Here is an 11,463-nt window from a genome sequence, read left to right as displayed (position 1 = left end):
GCTAACTTAAAAAAAATGAACAAATTAAGATGAGAGAAATTTGTAATATGAGAAGTTTAAAGATACAATCTCCACTTTTACGAATGCAGTGGAGCAATTAGAGAAAGAGAAAGACAAAGGGAAAGAGAAATCAATATAATAAAATTTATTAAAAAATAAATGCTATGTTCATACTTTCTTAATTGAGTTTTGAGTGATTGTCTTCATTTGAAATTAGTGAGAATGTGGGAATAGATGTGCAGGATTGAATTTATTTTTTAGAATTTGAAGAAGAAAGAGAAAAGATGATAAAGATAGAGAAACATGTAAAATGAAGTAACTGTTTATTATGGGGAGCATAACATTGGTGGGAGTGTAGGAGTAGATATGTTCAACAATTCAAGACTCAAGAGAACAAAAGGGAAAAAAAAAATCGCACGTAACTTAAAAAAAAAAGAAAAACGTTTGTCGGTAAATTGCATTTTTAAATTTATCTAAAATTTAGAAGTTTTAGAATTTGTAATTTTACATGTTTAACCCTATTATTGAAAGTTTCTAAATATGTCAATTTGAGAATATTTTGGATAACAAGAAAAGCCTCTTAAATAATAGTATATAGAAGCATGCTTGTTGTTTAATAATTGAATGGATGCTTCATCGTCATGTTTTCTTCTAAAGCGTTTCTCAAAAAAAAAAAAAAAAAAGTATTCTTCTAAGCTAAGAAATACATATAGTCCGAAATTCCTGACTGTGTCCATGTCAGACTAATAATTATTTTATGCATAAGATAAAATCTTCAATCTCACCCTCTATGGTGAGATCTACATGTGAGAGTGTAGAGATATATATATTCGATTAATAAGAGACCTTTTTGTGTTGCACACATGTCAAACACGGACATGCCAAGAAAACTCCAACATTCATGTTAGGAGGGAAAAAAATTACTATACAATTTCGTATTAAAAAAAAAAAATTGATTTTAGATATTTTTTGAAAGTTTTTGAAAGATTTTATTTAATAGTTCCCCCTTTTCTTCACAAGTACGAGGATGGAATGCAGGAATAGACCCATATAGTCTCTATTCCACCATTATCCAAATTCAATGTGCTGAACCCAAAGAAATTGTCCCTTGGACCTACCAAAAATGGAAGTTGTTTCGGGTCATTGATCGTTGCACTTTTATTTATTTATTTATTTTTATAATTTAATGAATGGGTCGTTACACCCCAATAATATATTAAGCCCCTCCTTAATATACAGGCTAAGTTCTACTACAATAATATATAATAATATATGTCTAATATATCACAATTGGATTTTAACTAAGAGATTCCTATGCTCTTAAAATATTTATATTAGTTATAATATCATACGTTGCAGCTCTCCTTTGAGCTTACACTGACATGTTAGTCCAAGCTGTACTGCATGGGGTCTAACGGGGTTGCAATATTGTAGAGTAGTGATTTTTAACCATTTCAAAAACAAATAAAATTATGGACCCCGTGCGTTTGAAATAGTTTTCTTTAAGTAAAGCATTGAATGCTATATTTTGTGGTGTTTCTCCATATGAGTTCCACAGGATTTCTCACATAATAGTAGCCAAGGAAGCTTGGGAGATATTGGAGACCACCTATGAAGGAACAAAGAAAGTGAAGGACACAAAGCTTCAGATGTTAACCACCAAATTAGAAGAGCTTAAGATGGGAGATGATGAGTCCTTTGATTCATTCTATGGAAAGCTCAACAAAATTGTGATTGCGAAGCTCAATCTTGGTTAGAAGATTGAGGATGCTAAGGTGGTGAGAAAAATTTTGAGGTCCCTGTCGGAAAGCTTCCGAGCGAAAGTCACAGCTATAGAGGAGAGTAAAGATTTGGATGAAATTAAGATCCAAGAGCTCATTGGGTCTCTTCAAACGTATGAGCTTGGACGGCCTTCTCATAAGACAAGTAAATCTCTTGCTCTTAAAACCATCACCGAAAGAATGAAAGATTCCTCCGAAGAAGATGGAGTGGAAAAGGATGTAGTATTTCTAGCAAAGAACTTCCGGAAATTTCTGAAGATGAAGAACAGTGGGAAACCATTTAGCGGAGGGAAGTTCTCATCCTCCAAAGGTGATAGGAAGGAGTTTAAGAAGAAAGAAGGAAAGGATTCCCAGTTTCCTCAAGGCATTGTGTGTTATGAATGCAATGGTCATGGACATCTTAAGAAGGAGTGTCCCAACTATCTAAGAGGAAAGGGCAAGGCGTATGCCACAACACTTAGTGATTCGGATTCTTCAAATTCTGATTCTGAAGGGAGTTGTGATGGAGAAGGGAACTACTCCACATTTATGACTATTACCCATAATGAGTTTTCGGAGGAGTTGAACTTGCTGGTACAGGAGCTTGGGAATCATAGTGATAAAGAATCAATGGGAGTTGTCGAAGAATCTGATACTGAAGAAGATGAAAACGCAGCTGGTCTTCAAGAGAACTACAACTCACTCCTTGAGAAGTCAGGAGAGTATACAAGGATAGCCAAGGCAGCCGTAATGAAGATGATCGAGGCATTCACCACATGTTTGGCGAACTTCAACAGCAGGTTTGAAGGTCACAAGTCACATACCCAATCCTATAGGGATATCACCCCGAACACACGTGATGTGTGGGTGAAGAGGGGTACTCATGCATGATTATTTCCTATGTCCATGCATCAATACTTCCAATGCTTAGGATCATAGGTTCATGCATCATATCATGCATTGTTTTCTGTTTATAGCATGTCTTCTTTTACAAGTTCTATTTGTGTTCTTTCAATTCTTGCTTTGTTTTTGAGTGTGTTCAAAATTCAAAAACCCATAAAAAATTGAAAAATCTTCAAAAAGTTTGATTGCTTGTATGTGAGTTTGGCCTAGTACCTTCGTACTAATGGCATAGTGCATTTATGAGCTTAGCTTGTTTATATATGCACATATATATGTGTGGAAGAAATCTTGAAAACTATGCATGATTGTTGTAAATAGATCTTCAAGCTTGTCATGAACGATTGATCAATTGTCTTGATGGTCTTGATACTTGCATAGACTTGTGCCTATATCTCTTCCCACGTTATTTCCTTTTTGTTTTTGAATTTGAGCTCTCCAAATGTAAATTTCAAAGTGAAAAAGAGATATTGAGCTACAAAAGCCTATCACACATACTAGTATTTGACTAGGAAAAAGGGAAAACGACTTGTGTATTGAAATGTATGGTGCTCAAAAAGCTAAAGGCTAATTCTCAATGTTGAAATATCAAAAATTTCAAGCACCGATCTCAAAAAGAGATGTATTTATCTAAAAAGAATCAAATGTTATGATTTATGTAGAAGCCAAATGAAAAGCTTCTAAGTTGTATAATCAATTTGTGGGAGGTCATATATGTTCATTTCTAGAATTGAGATTGATCACTTGACTTAGTACTAGTTGTGTATGACTTGATTGAATTGATCATTGAAACTTCACTCTGGTCTAAGGACTATTTCACACTTGATACTCACCCACAACACACAAGACTTTGATTCAATGAATGCTTATCTCATTTGTGTGATTGTACATGTTCAAATGTGATGTGTATGCTCAAGTATTTGATGATCAAACCCAAAAAGATTTTTGAGTGTTTTATTTGTTTTTGAAAGTGATTTTATACTTTCGCACTCTTAATTTTTGTTCAAAATGCATTTTTGTGTTTTTCATCAAAAACTAGTTCAGAGGCTGTTTCGCGAGAAGCTCGCAACTTAGAGCTTCCCACGAAATGTGCTTGAGGGAAATCAAAAGTCATATTTTTCATACAGAAACTCTCGCTACTACCTCGCAAATATTTCGCGACTAACCTCTTCTCGCGAAATGGTTTTTAGGCAAAAACTGAATTTTCCTTAAAATCACACAGAAGCTATCACGACTGTCTCGCGACTTAAAGCTTCTCGCGAAAGGTTTTAAGCCTCAGTGGCCCTTCTCGCGACCGCTTCGCCACTGCCTAACTCGCGAAAAATGAGTGTTTTCAATCTAAATGTAGCAGATGTGACAGGTTTTCAAACATTTCTCATTTCCCCCGCATAAGACTCTCAAACCCCTCTCAATCCAAATCACTATTTCACTCAAACCCTATCAATTCCAAGCTTGTTTTCTGCGATTTTAACTTTATGGTATGTTTTCTAAAACATTTTTCCTTTTGTTTTTCATAGATTATGCAAAAATTAGTTAGGGTTCTCAAAATTGGGGATTTTTTGAAAATGGGTTGGGATTCTAATTTTTGTGAAAATTTTTTCAATCTCTTGATTGGGCTTTGTCCCATTTGGTATTTTTGCATTTGTGTTGGCCCCGTGTGGCAGTTCTAACATGTATTGAGGCATATTTTCACTATGTTCATGCATTTTTCATCACTGTGGTGCATTGTTGCATGCTAGGTGCTTGACAGAATGCCTTAGTGACATTTCTGTGTTTGTTTTGAACTCAAGTGAGTTCCTAAGGTTTAGTTCTTCTCATGTTTACTCTTGTCTATCTTTTTGGTCAGTGCTCGTGTGTGTTACACACTTTATTTACTTCGTGCATCAATGCCTTGCACACACTAGGCACTCTCTAGGGCCCCTCTAGGCACCCCTCATGCATCTCAAGATGCACACACATGCACAAACACATGCACAGCCTATGCACACACAGACACACTCACTCTATTCATGCATTCTGATCATACTTACATGCTCTAACATTTTTAGCTTGTTGGTTATGTCTGTCTGCTCTATTGTGAATGTGATATGCTTTGTTTTGAGATGTCTTCATTTTTGTTCGATCTAACATGAATTTAATCAATTTTTGATCTGTTTTGTGGTGTTGTACTTGGTTCTTTTCTGTGATTGTGTGACTTTGCGTAGATGGCTCCTACTAAGCATGCAACCACCAAGAAATCATCCAAACGTGCACGCACTAATTCCGACAACTTCAGGTCTGCAGAAGCAAATATGAAATACAATGATTGCTACAAGGGCGCAACCATTATCATGGAAAGGGTAGTACAATTGGAATCACTTGAGGGCACTTTCATCCCTGAGGTGTTCAAAGAAAGAACTTGGACCAAATTGTTGAACCCGGTTGGGGTTGTGTATTCAGAGATTATCAAGGAGTTTTTCTCCAATGCTGTTGTTGACGAGGATCGTATTGAGTGCTGGGTGAGGCACAAAGAATTTGTGATTACAAGGGAAATCATCCAAGATTTTTTAGAGGTTCGTCCTCCCTCACAGCCGATTACAGTGCAATATGATGATAGACTGGGGTCTACTGATGAGATGATACGGACACTTGGTGGCACACCGAAAAAGTCATCCATGAACACAATACCATTCTCACCAGAGATGAGGGCTTTGGCATATGTGATGATTCACAACTTGTATCCGATCACCAACCTCACTACATTGTCAGCTCCAAGGACAAGATTTCTGTATGATCTCTTTACCCATAAAGAGATAGATATTTGCGGGCATATCATCCATGTATTGAAAAAGAGCATTGAGAAGCAGAATTCAAGGACTGTAAAGCCTTTTCCCTCATTGATTATGGGATTGATTGTTAAGGCAAAACTGAAACGTCTGAGTGGTCTGACAGTAGTCCAGACGGACTATCCTATTGGTGCACACACAGTCAATAGGAGCACCGCTCACATCAAGGGCTCCAAAACTGGTGTACACACGATACCACAAAATCGTGTTGAGGACGAGGGTGGAGATACAGAGGAGGAGATTGACAGATTCACTTCCGCTCTAGCATCATCAGCACAGCCATCTTCCTTAGCACCAACACGAGGACCAGATAGACTTGATCACATTTTGGCCAGAGTTGAGCAGATGTACACAATGCTGGATTCCCATGTACAGCATACAGCAAACCAGTTCACTTATGTTCAAGGACAGATCACAGCATTATCTACTCAGATAGAGGAGTTATTCGTCGATCATGATTATGACTCAGAGTCCGAGGCATTCTAGCCCTTTGGCCATTCCGGTCAAAAAGGGGGAGAAAATTTTGCGGGGGAGCTGAGGGAGAGCCTACATAGTGAAAGGGGGAGTTTGAAAAGCTAATACATAAACATAGTTGTTTTGGTTCAAACTGTTTTTAGTTTTTATAACTAATAGTTCTTGTTTATGTTTTTACTGTTTTTTGTAAAGCTTTTGTACTCTTTGGTTTAATATTCAGTATTTGTTTTGTGTTTGTGACTTTCTCAATGCTTTTGTAGCATTTTTTTCTGTGTACTTTTAGATATTGCTATAATGTGTTGAATACTTCACACTTGTGCCCTTAGTAGGATTGTTTCTAGATGCATATACTTTGTGTATTTTGCATTGATTGTGTGTTTGGACATGCAAGTAATCATAAGTGATTGCTTCGATATACATGTCCAGATGAACATTTACTTGTTATATGTTCATTGGAGTCATTCTTTAATGACTGCCCTTATTTGATCAAGTGTTGGTTTGCATGATATCTATTGTTTTCATACTTGATCGCAATATGCTTGCTCTTGTTCATACCTTATGCTCAACTTGTCATAAGGTTAATGAAAGTTTTGTTTATGTGCGAGTGTTTCAGGTTACAGGTATAAACTGCAAGTGCTTCACAATTTCTAGATTAGGTATGATTGAGTTTTGTCATTGTTTCCAAACTCACATTTAAGTCTAGAGTCTGTTGTTAGAGGTTTTGTCACGGAATAGCCAAAGGGGGAGATTGTAAAGTTGTGATTTACCAATATGTATTTTGTTAGTTTTTATTCCGTGCCAAATTTGACTGTAATTTTGTTCAATCTTTTGTACCTTGTATTTGTTGTGGAAATTTATTGTAAGAGTTGTGTGATAGTGAGAGAGGGTGTGAAGACTCAAGCTATTGAAGAATGAAGTGTTTTCGCGGGTAGCTCGCGACTTAGCATCCCGCGAAGTAACTCATGTGCCTTGCACATGCTGGAATGCGAAGAGTCAGGCCAGATGGAGACAGCTGTGTCTCGCGAGTATCTCAAGGGTAAGGCCTTCCCACGAGACACCCGCGAGACATTCTGTTCTGCCAGTCTGTCCAGTCTGATACAAACTTTCTGTGCCTACACTATTTATACCCACATTACCCATAAATGTAAGAGAGAAGTTCTGAGAGAAAACCCTAGCTAAAACACTTGAGAGTTAGAAATTGTTCATCCAACAATTCTCTACACATTTGTTTGTGGAATTTTCTCATCTCCTACCTCTCCATTTCCATACCATTGAGAGGTCAATAGCCCAAACACTTACCACACATTTTGAGAGTATCTAGTAAGGTTTTGGTGCTGCTGGGAAACATTGGAAGAAGTCAAGGATGGCAGATGCAACATGGAGCTTGTTGTAGGATCTGGAAAGCTAGACAAGACACGGTTTCGAGAAGCCTTGTTGGAGTAGGAGCTTGGAGGGCTTAGGTACAGAGGGTAAATTAGGCTTGGAGGGTCTCTTACTTACCCATGTATCCCAATTGATTGTCTAGTGGATCAATTATCGCTTGGAGGGCGGCGGAGAGGTTTTTCGCCGAGTTCTTCGGTTTCCTCTTCGATAACACATCTCGGTGTTATCTGTGTTTGCATCTCTCTTCCCTACTCTTGTTCATTTCATTTTATTGTTGTGTTGCTTTAAATATGGATTAGAGTAGTTCTCTTGCATGTTTGCTTGCACTTACACTATTCCGCACTTAGTATTAAGTTAATGTAAAAACAATTAAGCCGTAATTTGAATTGGGGGTCTAAACAAGCTCTAGTGTTTTCACACTTTTCGAGCTTTCACTTTATAATTATCTTTTTTTGATAATGTGTATATATATATATATATATATATTTAAACCATAATTTATCTAGATATAATTATATTGTTTCTCACTTTTAATAAATGAAGAAATTTATAATAAAAAAATTTTTTTTTAGAGAGTTTTAACCTATAGCGTTTGCTCTTGATAATAGCTTTTTATTTTCAGACAAAGACATCAATCAGTTTTTGGTGTAGGCGGAGATTGAACCTCAGATTTCTTATTCAACTTTAGAGACTTTACTAGTTGAGTTAACTAGAACCAAAAAAAAAAAAAAAAATCCAACCATACACACAGATATTCCTTCATAACTTTTACCTTAATTATTTATATTTTTATTATAATAGAAAATTATACATGAAGATTCCATCATGTTACTTACCCTTTTACAGAAGGAATGGGGTCTTTTTAATTATCTATCTGTTGGAACAGTAATGAAATGTTTTGAAAAGTAATAATTAATTCATGAGATGGAGTGTGAATGAAAGAAAAGTGGGGAAGATGATCCTTCATTTTTTTTGGAATTGATTTAGTCCATTTTATGATATAAAAAAAATGTTAATTAACAAATCTAAAATAAATATAGTGTTATGTTTTGATAATAGAATAAATGTTATATCTCTTCCTTCTCCAAGAACGGTTTGTAGAAGAGCTGAAATAGTGAATGACAGTTTTTCCATTCATTAATTCCATAATTTTGAGGGTTTTTGTGTTTGAATTCTTAATCAAATATTCCTTGCATTCCAACAAAATACTCCCTTATTTCATTTTTAAGAAAAAAAGATGTTTTGTAATACTTAAAGATGAATCTTAACTTATCTCTACTAGTTTTCGAATAAGAGATATCTATTCTAGTCACTATGGGCGCATTTGCCCAATTAACATGTTTGAAGAAATCAATGCTAGACTTATTGGATCCTTATGGTTGTCAAAATCGCGATCCGGATCGTAAAATTGCACGATTTTACGAGCCCACCTCACCAAAAAGTTTAAAATCGTAGCAGGATCGCAAAAATGGTAGGATCGTATGTAGGATCGTGTAGGATCATGGGATCGTATGGGATCCCACCGATCCTACCATTTGGCTTGATTTTTATTTTTTTTATTTTTTTATTTTTTTATTATTATTTTTTTTTAAGTGGGATTCATTTGGGTAAGATAATTCACCTAAACCCACAAGCCTAATGGGTTATTAGAAGCCCAATAATGAATTGAAGTCCCAAATTTACCCCTATGTCAACATAAAATCTCAAAAAAACCTATAATACTTAAGTTTAACGTTTTCAAAAACAAAACCTAAAATATTTAGATGATGAAATGGGATATGACAATGACAGTGATTAGATTAGAAGAACCTTAGAATGAGAATTCTCTTTTGGATTTCATATTTGTAATTAGCTAGTTTACTTTAGATTGAGAATTCTCTTTTGGATTACATATTGTAAATTTGTAGTTAGCTAGTTTTTATATGCTAACTAGCCTAACTTATTTTGGATTTGGAACTTAGAATTTGGAAAACATTTTCCATATGTGTAGATAATATTTTGGTACTTAGTTGCTAATTAAACATGTACTGAACTTTTTAGATACATTATGTCAAAAGTTAAATATATTTTGTTTCGTTAGAATAACATAAGAACGATGTAGTGTGTGCAAATTACATTTTATGATGCAATTTTTTTTTAATGGATGGATTCATATTTTAAGTGATTATATAACATACAAAGTCACTATCATTAGGTTTTTTGTTTAAAATTTGAAAATAGGTAGGATCTTACGATCTACGATCCGATCCTACAATCCACGATCCTACTTACCTCTCACGATCCTACGTAGGATCTCGATTTTGACAATCTACCTTAGCAATTCATGAGAGAATTCATCATTGGGGGTTCCTAGAAAGTTGTCTTTCTACTAGATTGTGAGTCTCTTTATTACCTCTTGTTTGTTGTGTACAATTTCATATTTATGCTCGTCATGTCCTTTATACGGAAATCAGAGGCCATGGCACTATTCCTTTGACTCGTATTGATGAGAATTTGACTCCACAAGAAATTGAGCAAAAAGCTACTAAATTGGCTTATTTCTTGCGTGTACCAATTGAAGATAAGCAACCACCAACCATTCTTATTGGATTAGTGAATTAGTTTTTAGTCATTCATTGAATGATAAATCACTACAAATGAGGGAGATACACGATTTAAATAATAGAAACAAGACTAGATATAATTTGAACATTATGAGCTAATGGGGGTGTTTATTTCTTTGTCTTCATATAATGGCTCTGGTGCAGAATCAAGTCAAAATGTACCATTAATGAATTTTCAACTATCAAATAAAGACATTTAAGGTTCAAATTCCCCCTCTCCCAACTATCAAATTAAGAAAAAAAAAGAAGTAAAATTAGATAACATTGTGCACTTAAATTCATAAAAGCTAAATTTGTACCATAAAATATATCATCTCAAGGGGTAGGAGAGAATTGACCATGAAATTGATCATTTCAACTTTTCAAGTTGTTGGGGGTGGGAAGGGAATAGAAAAATTCAAGAAGACAATAATAATGATGTGCAAATGATGCATTAACTAGAACTAGTGTAGAGCCTTGTGCATATGCAAGGGTACAATTAAAAACAATCACAATTAAACATTTTTTTAAGAAGAGATTTAAATTATACATAGTATTAGCTTACACTTTTTTTAAACCATATATTTTTAAAATATGTAATAGTTTCTTATTTAGACCCTTCGGTTTTTTCACCTAATAATTCACTTGCCACAAAAATTAAAAAAATAAATAGACACATAGCAGAAAATTAGATTCTAGTTGAAATCCAATTTAGAATTTAATTGGATTTGGACTCTTTAATTTTTACACTCAATAATTTATTTAACACAAAATTAAAAATTAAATGGAACACGTGACGCAAAATTGATATAGATTAGTTCCTGTTAACAGGCGTTCTAAGTAAACAAATTAAATAATATTACTTGTTCAATTATAAGTTAAAATGTGCAAATTCTAAAAGGGGAAAAAATATTTTTCAATAATTTATTGATTGTTATTCCGTTATGCACAAACTAGTATGTAACCCGTGCGTAAGATTGTAGTGGTGCTATTAATGTTAGCTTGGGTTATAAAATATATAGGATATTAGTTCGACCATGACATTTGGAGATACTAAAATAGTTTTTTCTTATAATTTTCATGATGTTAATTACGCCAAGTTTCCCATTACACTATTATTATGTATATAATTTTGAAAATCACTATTGAATACTACATATACAATATCAATTCACAATCACTATTAGTAAAATTCTACTAAATACAATACAAAATAAAAGAATAAACTGGTCCAATAGTGTCTCCTAAATTGAATGGAGATAAGTGCATGAAATCATTCAACTCAATCACAATTTGTTATGTTTAAGATCTTGACATATAAAATATCTAAATAAAAAAAATATAAAAAATATTCACATTAGTTCAGAGAAAAAATAACAGCAAAAATCTAAACAATTTAATTTGCATGGAAAGCTAACAAAAGAAAATTTTAATTAAATTTTCTCTAAGCAATGGTTTATGTACACACACACACACACACACACACACATATATGATTAGATTTTTTTATGATTTATTTATATTGAACTTCTCGTTTTC

The sequence above is a fragment of the Quercus lobata genome, chromosome 3 (assembly GCF_001633185.2).
Source record: "Quercus lobata isolate SW786 chromosome 3, ValleyOak3.0 Primary Assembly, whole genome shotgun sequence".
NCBI classification, from domain to species: Eukaryota; Viridiplantae; Streptophyta; class Magnoliopsida; order Fagales; family Fagaceae; genus Quercus; species Quercus lobata.
This window is presented reverse-complemented; position numbering follows the sequence as displayed.